Below are 15,260 nucleotides of genomic sequence, written 5' to 3' on the forward strand. Positions count from 1 at the left end.
GAATGTTAAAAATTAAGATTATTCTGTTACACTATAAAATAATATTAAAGTTGAATAAGCATTGTCTTCAGCACTTATTTTAAGAATATCATATTGTATATATTATTCACTTTCTACTATACCTAAATAAATGAAATGAAATGAAAAAATAACATTTCCATCTAAAATTGTGAAACCGCACACATATATTATAATGTGAAACCTAGTAGTAATCGTAATTGAACATAATACTATCTGATTACAAAGCACATTTCACTGATGAAAGGCCTAATCTTGAATTACGGTCTAATGGACTTTATATTACCTATACAATACAACATACCTACACACATGGATAATTTCAATGCTTTTGCTATTAATTTTATCAATATTCCTATATCTTGCCCCGCCCGCTCTCATTTCCAACAATTTAAATCCACCAATCAATCAGTTTCTCGTTTAGTGGAGCAAAAAGACAGCTCTTTAATTAAATTAGTATCCTGTCAGCAAAACATGGGTTGACCTTAATCACACTTATTTACCCACTGAGGTTTACTTTTCCCTAAATTATATAGTTACCTATACCACTGGGGAATTAAAAAATGAAAAAAAAAAACACAAAACTAAAATCTAATAGAATCTACAAAATTTTGCATATCCATTCCCTTCCCAAAAACCAACGAACGCCAACGGGTATGAATAGTACTAAAAATATCGCTCCCGCCCTTCCTGCGATAGCAAAATTTTAAATATTCAGAATGTCACTAATTGTCGCCCTCAAAATTTATATTTTTTCCACCATCCATTTCCACCACACCACTTTTTCACTTTTCACCCATCCAGAATGACAAGAGTGTGAAAATATTTAATAGGATCACACTCTCTCTCTATGAGTATACTTACTATAAACTCGCTCTTGCCCTAAATGTAAGCTTACAGAAATCCCTCGCTTTCATAGAATTGCTTCCATCCATTCCACCCACAAAAAACTCAATTAAAAATATAGGGAGTCTCTGATATTATGCTACCCACTTTATATCCAGATTCATACGAATACAACCACTAGTCGCATGACATCATAGTTATATAGAAGGGATCTAACTACGAACGACCAACGACACGATGACCCCTCATATAACAGAAATCCATTTATCATCATTCCCGACAGTTGGCTAAAATTCATTGAGTGTACGATATAATCGATTTTTAATTGGCAACTAACCGGCAGGATTTTATGGAAGTATAGAAGTTCACCGCTGGTGTGTGCTCCTGGGCTCATAACTCCTCTATAACCATGGTCCACACACAGTTGAAAGTGGTCTTTTTTACAACAAAAGTTGTTTGATGGCAAAGTTTTTACCTATTGCTGAAACGTGGCAGAGTGCAACTGCCATGTGGAGAGATATCATAATGGCGATGGCTAGCACACAAAGTATGTAAACTATCTCCTTCTGTCATTTTAACTTCCCTTTTCAGTGGGGCAACGGTGCTGGTTTATGATATGTTTGTGCCTAGAACCTTTGACAGGCATATTTAACAGCGCCACCTATGCTTCAATCATTAATCAGAAACGTCAAAACTAAGGATCTTTAAGGCTCACCCAAAGCCAACAAATCTACGTAACTGGATGAAGACTGATGTCTTTAATCCACTATAAAGAGATGATTCATTTACAAAATTTTATTCCAGACGAACAAGTGTTATAATAAATTCATACAAAATACTGTGTAGTATAACAGTAGATCAGTATAACTACTTACTTTTACTTCAGTTCTTAGACACGGTTATTATATTTCTTAGCAAGGTATAGCACTATTTTATGGCTACAATTGAAGATGCTACAGCACCGCATCCCGATCCTTCGCTGGCTCAACATGATTGATAAAAAGATTTGTTATATTTTTATAACACTTTTATATTGGTATGTAGAGAAACGTCCATGAATTCAGTAGTATAACAGTTAAACAGTATAACTACTTAAGTATTATCTTAGTGTGAGCCGCTAATGTGGGTTTACTCATTATGTCATCTTCAATTATATCACTTAACAACGTATAACAGTTTTGTAAGTTCCAATTGAAGATGGCATTTAGCACCACATCGCAGTCTTTTATCTTGCTCAACATAAAATCGACTGAGATTGATTATAACATTTTTGAGTTGATCGTACATTTTGTAGTATAACAGTAGAACAGTATAATACATACTGAGTCAATCGATGACTTGCTATAGATAGAATCAATTTACAGTGAGAATTGAAAAACAATTCGATGATTCTCTGGGTTACTTTATATAATATAACAGTTCTGTCAAAAGATGACAGTTATCTATTTTGACAGTTCATGGCGAATGTGTGACAAGAATTGATAAAAAGAATATAAGCTTAAGAATTGGTAGAATATGAATGGCGCCCCTCAAACTTTCGGGCCTTTAATTCCCACCCAGTTCACCATTAAGGTCTTTTGCCACCGCAACGTTATATTTTTTTTCTAAATTCTGGAATTGAGGGAATGAATTTTAATCATCAATGGAACATGCACATTAGGGTGGGTCAAAAAAATCGAAATTTTTTTTTTTGATTTTGTACTCTGAAAAATCGATTGCTAGACCCCTCTAGAATAAACACACCAAATATGAGCTCTTTATATTAATGGGAAGGTCCTCCGCTTTGCAATTTTCCATTTTTACATCAAGCTTCTACTAAAAAAAAATAATTTTTTTATTAATTGACTTTTTAGCAAATTTCTTTTCATATTCTTGTAGGAAATTGAACGCTCTACAAAAAAGGCCTTATACACTTTTTTCGTTTATCTAACCGTTGAATAGATATTTGAGGTCCAAATATCGAGAAAATCTTTAAAAATTCGTTTTTTGTTCTTAATTTTGTAACAAATTGAAAAATTATAATGATCAAACGCGCAAGACATATTCTTGTTGGAAATTGATTGCTCCACAAAAAAGGTCTTATTAACTTTTTTCATTAATCTAACCATTCTAAAGATATTCGAGGTCAAAGTTAAAAAAAAATATAAAAACATTTTATATTTTTAAAAAATTTCTAATTCACTGAAACTTTATTATTTTCAAAATTAGCAAGATATATTCTTGTAGGGGCTTAAACGTTCTACAAAAAATTCCTTGGAATGAAATTGATTGCTTTAACCGTTTAGAAGATATTCGTATCCAAATCGCAATGCATACGGGTCATAAGAAAACTATTGAAATCAGTGAGCATTGGTTTGGATACGAATATCTTCTAAACGGTTAAAGCAATCAATTTCATTCCAAGGAATTTTTTGTAGAACGTTTAAGCCCCTACAAGAATATATCTTGCTAATTTGAAAATAATAAAGTTTCAGTGAATTAGAAATTTTTTAAAAATATAAAATGTTTTTATATTTTTTTTTAACTTTGACCTCGAATATCTTTAGAATGGTTAGATTAATGAAAAAAGTTAATAAGACCTTTTTTGTGGAGCAATCAATTTCCAACAAGAATATGTCTTGCGCGTTTAATCATTATAATTTTTCAATTTGTTACAAAATTAAGAACAAAAAACGAATTTTTAAAGATTTTCTCGATATTTGGACCTCAAATATCTATTCAACGGTTAGATAAACGAAAAAAGTGTATAAGGCCTTTTTTGTAGAGCGTTCAATTTCCTACAAGAATATGAAAAGAAATTTGCTAAAAAGTCAATTAATAAAAAAATTATTTTTTTTTAGTAGAAGCTTGATGTAAAAATGGAAAATTGCAAAGCGGAGGACCTTCCCATTAATATAAAGAGCTCATATTTGGTGTGTATATTCTAGAGGGGTCTAGCAATCGATTTTTCGGAGTACCAATTCAAAAAAAAGAATTTCGATTTTTTTGACCCACCCTAATGCACATTGCGCGACGCGAAGCGGCTTGCCAATGCCAAGCCATAGGTTCCAAAGACCAGGAACAGGAAGGGAATTTCTATTTTGTTTGTGTTCTTCGTCTTCCTTTGCATTCATGCGGATGAAACAAAAAAAAAATGAGAGAAACAGAACACAATATCCTTGCAACGATAAAAATTACGAAGATTTTTTTTTTGTTTGGTTGCATGTTGTTAAACGTATATTCTACTTTTTTTTTAAAGCCTTGCAGCATGCGAGCGAAACAATGGTAAAAACGCTTTGCTTTCATCCACACCAACCATCCAATGGCAGATGAAAGCGTCGAGGTGTTGGACAGAAAAAAATTTTTCCGACACACAGCTGTCGGGCAGCAAAAAAAAAAAGGATACAAAAAATTAAAACTGCAAGCGTATGCAATTTTATATTTCGAGTCGGGTTGTGAGAGTCGACTTGTATCCTGTTTCGACGTTGCCTGACAAAGACACAGGAAATTGCCAATGGCGTGCTGAATGGCATTTGCAATTCGTGAAAATAGGAAAAGAACAAAGGCAAAACACAGCAACAAAAAAAAAAAAAAAAATGATAAAATATTAGTACAATACATTTGGAAAGGGATGCAGGCGAGATAACTTTTTTGCTCGCAAACACTCGAGTGGTGTCGAGAGGGTGCGTTCTTCTGACAATGTAGATTATCCTTGTATCAGTTCGAATTCGAACAATCGATTGGGCGGCTTTAGATGGGTTCTATGGATGACAGCTTTATTATCTATATGAAAACATGAATAAAGAAAACAGGCCAGCAAAAAAAAAAAAAGACAAAACAAAAAATTGTCTGATTTGAAGTGACGACGAGTCCTTTTTTTGTGTTGGAGAAAAAAAATGTTTTGAAATGCAATTTATGTCATGTCATGTGCGATGTGTTGTGTTTCGTTAACTAGGTTTCATTCTCTTTTTCTCAAATTAATCCAATTTTTTGAAAAGCATCCAAGCGACTGGCACTCTGCCAAATGCCTTGACTGGTATAGGTAATTACTAAAACATTAAGGAATTTGAAATTCATGAATTGAAAAGCTGGAAAAAGTGAAATAACAAATTTATTGAGAGGTGATAGTGGTTGTTTTGGGAAGTTTGCTCAAAAGTAGCTCACTTTTTGGAAGATAGTTAAAATTCTTTTCAATTTAATAAATATTTGGAGAGCATATCTCTCCTATTAACGATTAAACTAAAAAGGTCACTAACTCTAAGAATTCAATACACAGACTATCATTTCTATGTGTGTCCAAAAATTTGCTCAATTTGTTTCCTTACCGTTTTTTTCAGTTAGTTCTTAATTGTATATGATGTCGTTCAAAAGGTCTTCTCTGATAATTTTGTTCGCTTTGAAAATGGATTTTTTTTAGCTGTTTGATGTCCCAAAAGTAAGCGATCTTTCAATATCGTTTAGATGTGCTCAAAAGTAGCGCAAATTTGTTCCTTAGTTGTATGTCGTCTCTATTTCAATATAAAAAAGAAGTTTAGGGTGCTGTCAACTTAGTTACTATGTGTTTACACAAAAAATTTGGAGTGTGCTCAAAATTGCTCAAATTATTCACTAGTGATATTCTAGTATATTTGTATATTCTTAGATGAATATTAGCCCAGTCATTTTAGTCATTTTTAAGCCCAATCTGCGGAAAAATTCCTACTGGGCTGAATTTTGGTATACAGCTTAATGACGGCTTTGTTATGAAGATGTGAAAAATCGACATTGATATCGTGTCCGCGTTAAGAGTTATAGGGGTCAAAAGGTCACAAAAACTGGTTTTTCACGATTTTCAGCAAAACGGTAAGTCTTATCAAAAAATTTTCAAAGCAAGAATTGTAGACCAGATTATTATATATAAAAAGTGTCATGACACTTTTTTTCCTAAGACCCACCGTTTCTTAGGTATAACGATTCAAAAAGTTGAAGTTTAGTTGTAATCGTCATAATCCTATTCCTGAAAAAAAACTCCTAACTGAAAAGTTCCTGAAATTTCATTATTTTTTTAGCTTGAATTTCGTTCCTCAACTGTTAAGAATATGGGGAAACCAAAAAAAAATGGAAATTTTCGCCATTTTTCCGATTGGGGCCCTTCTCCCGAAACCATTTCCCTGGGAATTTTTGTTTAGAATATGTCTGAAAATATACAGGGTGTGCAATAGAGAATTGACAACCCTAAAACGGCTTATAGCTACACTTATGATTGTTCTAAAAACAGATAGAAAAAAGTTCTATCGCAACCAGTTCATAAAATATGGACTTTTTTTCGTTCAGTGTATTTTAAATTTTATCATCTTATGTTTTCGTTCACTACAACCACGAATGAATGAATTTTATTTATTTCTTTTTTTTATAATTTTCTACAATAATTGGATGAGTACATAAACACTTTAAACATTTCATAGCTATTGCACATTTTCGTAAAAAAAATTTTGAAATCTGTTTTTTGATGCAAAATGTAAAAAAAGTATTTTATGAAAAATTTTAAACACCTGTGATATAAAATAAATCTATAGAAACCTAGGTGGCCAACTTTCTTAAAAATATTCTGGTATAAGGAGAATATTTTTAAGAAAGATGGCCACCTAGGTTTCTATAGATTTATTTTATATCACAGGTGTTTAAAATTTTTCATAAAATACTTTTTTTACATTTTGCATCAAAAAACAGATTTCAAAATTTTTTTTACGAAAATGTGCAATAGCTATGAAATTTTTAAAGTGTTTATGTACTCATCCAATTATTGTAGAAAATTATAAAAAAAAGAAATAAATACAATTCATTCATTCGTGGTTGTAGTGAACGAAAACATAAGATGATAAAATTTAAAATACACTGAACGAAAAAAAGTCCATATTTTATGAACTGGTTGCGATAGAACTTTTTTCTATCTGTTTTTAGAACAATCATAAGTGTAGCTATAAGCCGTTTTAGGGTTGTCCATTCTCTATTGCACACCCTGTATATTTTCAGACATATTCTAAACAAAAATTCCCAGGGAAATGGTTTCGGGAGAAGGGCCCCAATCGGAAAAATGGCGAAAATTTCCATTTTTTTTGGTTTCCCCATATTCTTAACAGTTGAGGAACGAAATTCAAGCTAAAAAAATAATGAAATTTCAGGAACTTTTCAGTTAGGAGTTTTTTTTCAGGAATAGGATTATGACGATTACAACTAAACTTCAACTTTTTGAATCGTTATACCTAAGAAACGGTGGGTCTTAGGAAAAAAAGTGTCATGACACTTTTTATATATAATAATCTGGTCTACAATTCTTTCTTTGAAAATTTTTTGATAAGACTTACCGTTTTGCTGAAAATCGTGAAAAACCAGTTTTTGTGACCTTTTGACCCCTATAACTCTTAACGCGGACACGATATCAATGTCGATTTTTCACATCTTCATAACAAAGCCGTCATTAAGCTGTATACCAAAATTCAGCCCAGTAGGAATTTTTCCGCAGATAAAACCTAAAATTACTGGACTATATGCTTATTCCGTGAAACAATTTTCGTATAGAAGCTTTCAAAATATTGAAATACACCAAACTCACTAAACTCTTTGTATTGTTTTTGTGGGCTGAAAAGTTGCTCAATTTTTTTCATTTAACGATCTCTTAATTAACATAAGTTCAACACCAATTTATCTTATAACGAATTAACGAATATAAATATGATTGCCTTTTTAAGATTGCGTACCTATATTTTTATTGTTGTGCCCAATGTTGCTCAATTTTTTCAGAACTCAAATTTAAAATTATTTTGAATTAGAAAAGAATCTCTTTTGACATCTTTATTTTTCCTCATCTTAGGCTATCTCCAAGAGTGTCTTTAAATTGTGCCCAAAAATAGCTCAATTTTGTTTCAGCTATTTAAGCTCATTTTAAATTTATCCATCATGAAAATTGTCTAAATTATTTCTGGCAACTCTTTTTGGTTCATCATTAAACCGGAACACAAATTCAAATTACGTGAAGTGCCCAATTTCATGATAATAACCCCCACAACATCTAAATAGATAGTTTTTGCAAGCAGACATTGAGGTCCCCCCCTCTTGCCTCTCTTCACTCCTGACGTGTGATATACCTACTAATGCCATGTCGGTGTTTTTGCTCTACTTCTACTATGCACTCCAATTCAGGGGCGTATCCAGAAAAAAATTTGGAGGGTGCTGAAAAATTTTTCAAAAATTTGTTAGAGGGTAGATAAATGTTCCTACGAAAATTTTCTCTTTCTTTTTTATAAATCTGTAATCGAGAGTGAAGCGCTGTGCTGCGGTACTGAAAGTGGTATAGTTGGATTTTACTGCTCTCGATCGACAGCTTCGTACTACTGTCTCCTCCTTTAATATTCAAAGTATTGTTTTTTCAAAGTTCTTGTATCCCAAACATTTAACACAAACAGCAAGGTGTTGAGTCATCGTTAAAAGATCGCTTTATTTCGTTCGAACTTTGTCATGTGCTGAATTCAAAACAGTTTACAGATTTATTCCTTTCACGTCTAGTTTTTGATTTTAACTCATAACTTAATTCAATATAAACGCCCATGTTCCGCAATTTGACCGAAAGTGAATTGAAATCACTTTTCAATTTCACGTGAAATGAAATATCATTTTCTTCATTTCGATCGATTTCGAAAACTTCGAAATTGCTTCGAAATGTCAAAACTGAAGGATCATCCATTTTTGTTAAGTTTCTAAAGTGAAATTACTGCTGCTTTGAACATGGATGCAATTTTATTGGTAACTTTAATGGAAGAAGAAGACACATTTTGCGAGACAAATCAAATATGTAAGTGAAATGCAAAACATGGACGATATGAGAATGAGGTTGGAAACACAGAGAATTATGATATTTCATGCCTCATGTGTTTTATTTATATTATATTAAATTAGCAACAAGTAAACATTACAAAACAATAAAATAGTTTTCCCAAAATTTGCACATTCTTTGAAAAAGGCACCAAATTCACAAACAGAAACAAATTGAATTGAATTCGAACAGAAAATCTAAATGAGTGAAAAAACGAATTTTAGATAAATTTTTGATGATTAATACGAAATATATATTTTTTCGCAATGTGTTGCTTTTTTAATCCAAATCAGAAGCGCGAACTGCTTAAAAAAAAAAACAATTTGTTTGTTGTCAACTAGGATTTTAAGATATCAAAGATTTCTATTTGCAATATTTTTGAGAAAAATATTATTTTTGAAAAAATAAAAATAAATATACTTAAGACGATAAAATACGGCGTTTTGAGATTGCATAAGAAGTTTTGTAAAATTGAACGGTGATTTAAATCGACGCGACTAAAAATATGATGTGAAAAACTCCGAATTGGACTAAAATCCGAAAAAAAATGTACCCCAACCCTCAGAGTCAGCTAAGCTTCTTACTCAAACAAAACAGACGATTCAGAATTTGGAGGGGGCTTGAGCATCTGAGCGACCTCTTAATCTCTAAGATTTACGAAAAAGATTCAGTTAATCATGTACATTTTGATGAAATAAGCTAAATAATAACATGATCTTGAAGGCTTGGGGGGGGCTTCAGCCCCCTGAGCCCCCCCCTCAATACGCCACTGCTCCAATTAAAGAAGATAACTAACCTAACCTAAAAATATATAAAACTCAACTCTTGCCAAAGTCAAAAGGTATCACACAATCTGTAGTAGATAGATATTCCGTGTGCGTTGTCGTTGCCTTTTATCTATTTCTCCTCCCTGATGTTCCTCGTTTCGTTCCGGTGTGCCAAGAAGATAGAATACAACCAAAGTTGCGGTGCATCATAGAGAAAGAGAGACACACAAGTAAGGTAGAGCTTAGCTAGAAACTAATGAGCCACAAAAATAGAAAAAAAAAAAAGAAGTACATGAATTGGGTGCCCTTAATGCGACAAAGGTATTTAAGTGCATTCTATGCATCTGCTTGCTGCTCTCTCAACGAGTCTTGTCGTTTGAAGTCGAAGCTCGTAGTTGGGGTAGTCATAGTCAAGTCATTGCCAGCAACAATGTTATACTCAAGGCCCTCGCGCTCATTTGTCTACAAGAGCATTTTGCCAAAAGCTTACACTATCCCCCCTCCCTTTTTTGTCGTCTCTAACCACAATAATGTTCCCCCCACCTTATAGCCATTAGTGCAAAGAGTGTGTTTCCAGTTTGATTTATTTCGTGGCACACCACCGGACATGTTACCTTCTACACATAACTACCTTAACCAGTGAGCCGTTTATAATTAAACGACTCAATTCCTGCCAGCCAGCAGCGCCATATTACACACGAACATTGCTCGATATACAACGGTACAATGTCGCCATCATCTTATCTCTATTCTACAACACAACTTACTAGTGGTACTTACACAGAGAGAGTAAGAGATGTATATCTTTTTAGCAAGGTTTAAGTCAAATGGGATGATGATTAAGCTTAACTGCTTTTGACATATTTAACCTTTTTGACTTGACAGAGATCAACTTTTGTATATACTGTCATCTATGTCACTGGCTCGTGTATACTATACACTCTATGTCATTTGACACTTTGCCCAACTCAAGGCGAAATGTCAGAGTCCTTCCTTTTGGCTCTCTGAACTGTGTATATCTTCACAGGGACATCAAGCTCATCTGTATAGGGGGAGATGGCCTTAGCAGAATATATAATTCACATATTAAAGGGAGGTCTGTCATAATTATAATGATTTTTATATGCGGAAAAGGTTTTTATAGTAAAGTATAGCATTGAGGTTTTTTGCTGGTGAAACCGAAAGGTATTTTTTTTGCTTTTTTGTAATGAAATTCATGCACCGTAATTGTAAAGCGATGTATGGTATGACATCAAAAGGTCCTTTGGCGGTATTTTTCTTGACAAGCAAGATAAAAAAATATATATATATTTCGTACATGAATGTCTTTATACTCGTATATAAAACGGAGATACTACAAATGGGGAAAAAAAAGGGAAATTGCTTATTATCATCAAAAGGATGTGTGTACTTGCATAAGTTAGAAAAGCAGCTAAGTAATTTTTGAATTTCCGGTAGAAAGTGTTTTTTTCTCTTTGATGTGAAAATGTTTTGATGTTATGTACTTTCCTAGAAGATAAGTTATATTTTACATCATTCAGCGGTAGTTTATTAATCATTCAGCAATTCAGAATTAATGACAGCTTTGGATATAATTAAAACGATTTTCTACCTCAATTGAAGTTTGATGGAAATTCTCAGTTTTGTTCCAGGTACGTAAAATTATGGTAGTTTTTGGCAAGATAAATTTAATCTCATTGGCCCAATTTATCATCTATTTTAATTATGTGTAAGATGGTATTAAAATTTAAATTTAATAGTTTGAAGTTTTGACGGAGAAAGTGACAAGTGAAATGAAGAAAAGGCACTTGTAAGCAATGTCTAAGACAAGTAAAATGGGGGGACAAAGTAGGTTAAGATCTTAGACACTAAGGGTTTGGAGAAAATTGCTTTCAGGTGAATTGCAAAAGGTAAATACCAAGAAAAGACAATTAAATGAAAAAGGCCGAAACAAGCTTCACAACTCTTAATTTAACTGGAGACATCTTAACTGAGATGAGCGTGACTTAAGAAGATATTGGATTAAAAACTGCGCTGAATAGCTTAATTTGATGAGTCAGCATCATATAATGTGTCAAATAATCTTAGCTTTCTCTTTATGATGTGAAAAGAATGGTGCTTACAATAAAACACCAAATAAAAACATGGTGTTATCAACTGAAACACAAAAAAAATATCTAAAAAAAACTGTAAGTTTGACCAATTCACCAGGAAAAAAAATTTAATCACCAAATTCAGCTTGTGTCCATCACTTAACTCATGAAATTTAATAGTATAACACTAATTCAGCAACTGGTATAATTTTATTTGTTAACTCGGTTTTCAGAAATTGTTATATCATATTTTGGCATATGTTAAAGCAACCTTTAATATTGAATGGAAATATTTAATCTTCTAGTTTATACAACAAAACTGGTATAAAATTGATCTAATAAACGTCTTGATACCTTTAACTTGTCTAATCCTACCAAACTGGTATAAAACTTATAACAAACTGGTCTATCTTAAAATTGATAGAAAAACAAAAATATATTGATGTCTTAAACAAATTAAAGCTACTTTTCTTCACGCATCATACAAATAAAATATGAAAATAGTTTACTTTACTAAGTGGTATAAACTGACATACATGTATATATTTTTCGTGTAGCAAATATTATGACCTAATTTTAATATCGGAAACAATTATTACAAAAGTACTTTCAGAATAACCCTTCAAGGTAATAATCTTCTGTGTCAAATGACTTAAGTAAGAAATAAAGTATAGTTTCTTGTAGGACAACTTAAGACACACTCCTTCAGGTGTCAGGGCTGTGCCAATCTTTTACTTATGTTCCAAAGCAAATTCATTTTTCTTGTTCACTCTCTGTTCTCTGCCAGGCGCCTCCTGCCATTGTAAAAGCGATTATAACATTTTTTTTTTTTTCTTTCTATTTGTAATCCTATTTTTTTCCTCACCTTCTTTTTTAAGTGCACAATTTCTTATTATTATTTGCCTCTTTTTACAGAGTCTCTAAGTAGTTCTCTACTACATACACTTAGAAAAAAAAAAAGAGACCCAGGTGACGGTAATTAACTTATAGAGCATGTAAATTACTTTTTACTCTATCCCTGACTATACACGTCTCAGCTCTATGCCTTACCTAGCATCCATCCATATCCATCTCTGAACGTTTTATAATTTTGCAATTTTTAATGGGTTCCAACCGGCTCGACGTGCATAGCACACAAGAAGACGTGCGCGACAAGTTTGTTCGTTCGTTCGTTTCATAAGTTCAGTTCGGGTTCTTATATTTAACTTTAGTGCGATGAAGAAGAAGAAAAGGAAGAAGGATAAAAATTTAATTTTGCACTTCAATTGGTTCTTGAGAGAGTGTGTGGGCCATGTAAAGGTTAGGTGCTCTGCATAAATTGAAAGGAAGTGCACTTTCAGTTATAATGACAGAATAATAAAATGACATGAAAAGAGAGCGAGGGGTAGGTGGCGCTGCAATAGCTCTAACATTCAGTTCTAGGCCATGGGAAGCACAGTCAGTCAGAAAAGAAGAGAGGGAAACTAGTTTCAAAAGTGAAGTAAAAACTTTTTTAGTATGCCTCATCCGGCAGAATTTTATTTATACAGTGCCGTAAGGCATTCAGAAAAAAGGAAGCTACTTTTCAAGGCCCTCAGGCTCAACAAGTTGAAGATTACGTGAGAAAATGTTTTCATTTGAAGAAATGAAAAAAAAGGTCTTATAATTTATGTGCTCTTATGCTAACTTGTTGATAAGTTAATTATAGACAGAATTGCCAGATAAAAAATATATCAATCTAGAAGAATGATTAAGAATAACTCTAATTTCAAGCCCTGATCGCGTGAAGAGCTTTAGGAAAAAGAAAAAGCGCTGAGACTTATGTCCCAAAAACTTACGACTCAGGTAGCTGCCTCTAGTAAAAAATCGTTAAATCCAGACTGTGATACTATTATACCGTTATACAAATAGTGCAAAAGTGAAGAAAGGATTGATTATAACAATTCTCCAATTGGAGTTAAGCATTTTATATGAATTCACAGTCCAGTGTATAAGAAATCAGATCTATTGTCCTCAAAAATATACCAATGTATAACAGTTATAATACTTAAGAGTCATTTAAAGCACGTCAGCAGCGTCGTTTGGCTTAAAAAAAATACACATACTGTTATACTGTTATACTGTCATATAACTTTCTTACAAAATTCTTTTTTAATTGAATTTAGACTATATCGAAAAGTGGTTCGTGTATAACACTATTTGATACACCTAAGATCAAAGTAAGGGTCTCTCAGGAAGCCTTACTCCAGCCCTGGTTATAATAAATTGAAAGCGAACCATATTTTATCGAACTGAATTTCATCTCATTCAGCCCTTCAGTTATTTTCTTTTCTATTTTTCTTTTTCATTACTTTTGACAAATTTAAGAACTTCATTTAAGCAATTAGAAAAACTTTTCTTCAAAAGTGAAGACTTCTTCAAAATGGTAAAAAAATATATACAAAATAAATAACTTTATCGGTGCCAATCAAATTAAAATTTTGACGTCTGTCATATTGTCTTTTTCTTTTCAAAAATGATGCACACACACATGTGTGTCAAAGAGAGCAATATACATATACAAAAATAAGTTTTTGATTGAAAAGTTTATTAATTAAGATGCATACTACTTCTATAATAAAACTCTTTTAGTTCTTATAGGAACAGTTTTTTTTTTATAGTCAAATCAAATCAAACCAAACCCAAACCCACATACTAAAAAAAACCGAAACCCTGAAAGGTTCCATCATCGAGAATTTAGTTTCTTGTGGGGAATAATAATTTGACTTCAAAAAAAAAAAAAAAAAACTTCCTCACTCAAAGTTCTATAGGGGATTTTAATTAAAATTTCATGACTTGTCAGTTGCACATATCGTCTCTCGTTCTGTCTGGTTCTCTAGGCAATTATTTTAGTTTTGGCAAAATTTCTAACATGTTTTTGAGGAGGCTATATTGGTGGCGTGCTTTGGCATGGGTTTGGCTCGTCGTCGTTGGGTAAAAAGGGCTTTTTTGAGGATGAACATTTTGTAGTTGTTTTTGAAAGGAGTTTAATAAACTTTCAACTTTTCATACTACACTATACAACAGTTTATCAGCCAGAGACTGATGTTGCAAAGTTGAGGATTATTTTGGTAATAACATGGGAGCCTTTTACGTTAGAATGGTGTTCAAGTATCAGTAAATGTGTATAGTCTGTATATGTAAAAGAAAAGGCAGCAAGTGGTAGTTATTATGTTTCGAAACATTTCTGGTTTTATTTTAAGATTTTTATTATGAAGAAGAAGTATAGGAAACAATTCTCATGTAATAGTCAGTTTGTATAGTTTACATAAATGGGGATAAGAATTTATTATTATGCCAAGCAGAAAGACTGATTTTAACTTAACAATTAATTTATACTGGTACTTTGAGAGAAGAATCTTAGTTTTAAGTACATTTTTGGATCACTATTCTACTGATTCATTGGATAGTAGACTCTCTAAAAATGTATACTTTCTTTAATCCAAATGAAAACGATATTTAAGAAAGAATCTTGAATTTCGCTCTATTATTGAAAGGATGGGAGAGTTGAAAACAATTATACTATAGTATACTGTTATACAAACAGCATTAAAGTGAAGAAAAGATTGATTATAACAGTTTTTCAATTGAAGTTAAGCTAGTTATATGACTACAATCAAGTGTATAAAAGATCAGATCTACTTTCTTTAGAAACATACCGATGTATACCAGTTATAACACTGAAAACTT

General features: G+C 32.3%; 1 protein-coding gene across 1 annotated transcript in view; it reads right to left on the reverse strand.

Annotated features, from left to right (window-relative positions):
* Positions 1-15,260, reverse strand: part of LOC129917815 (trophoblast glycoprotein) — a 72,944-nt gene that overhangs the window by 17,299 nt on the left and 40,385 nt on the right. The gene's annotated exons all lie outside the window — the stretch shown is intronic.

Source organism: Episyrphus balteatus, chromosome 4 (assembly GCF_945859705.1).
Source record: "Episyrphus balteatus chromosome 4, idEpiBalt1.1, whole genome shotgun sequence".
In the NCBI taxonomy this organism is placed as follows: domain Eukaryota; kingdom Metazoa; phylum Arthropoda; class Insecta; order Diptera; family Syrphidae; genus Episyrphus; species Episyrphus balteatus.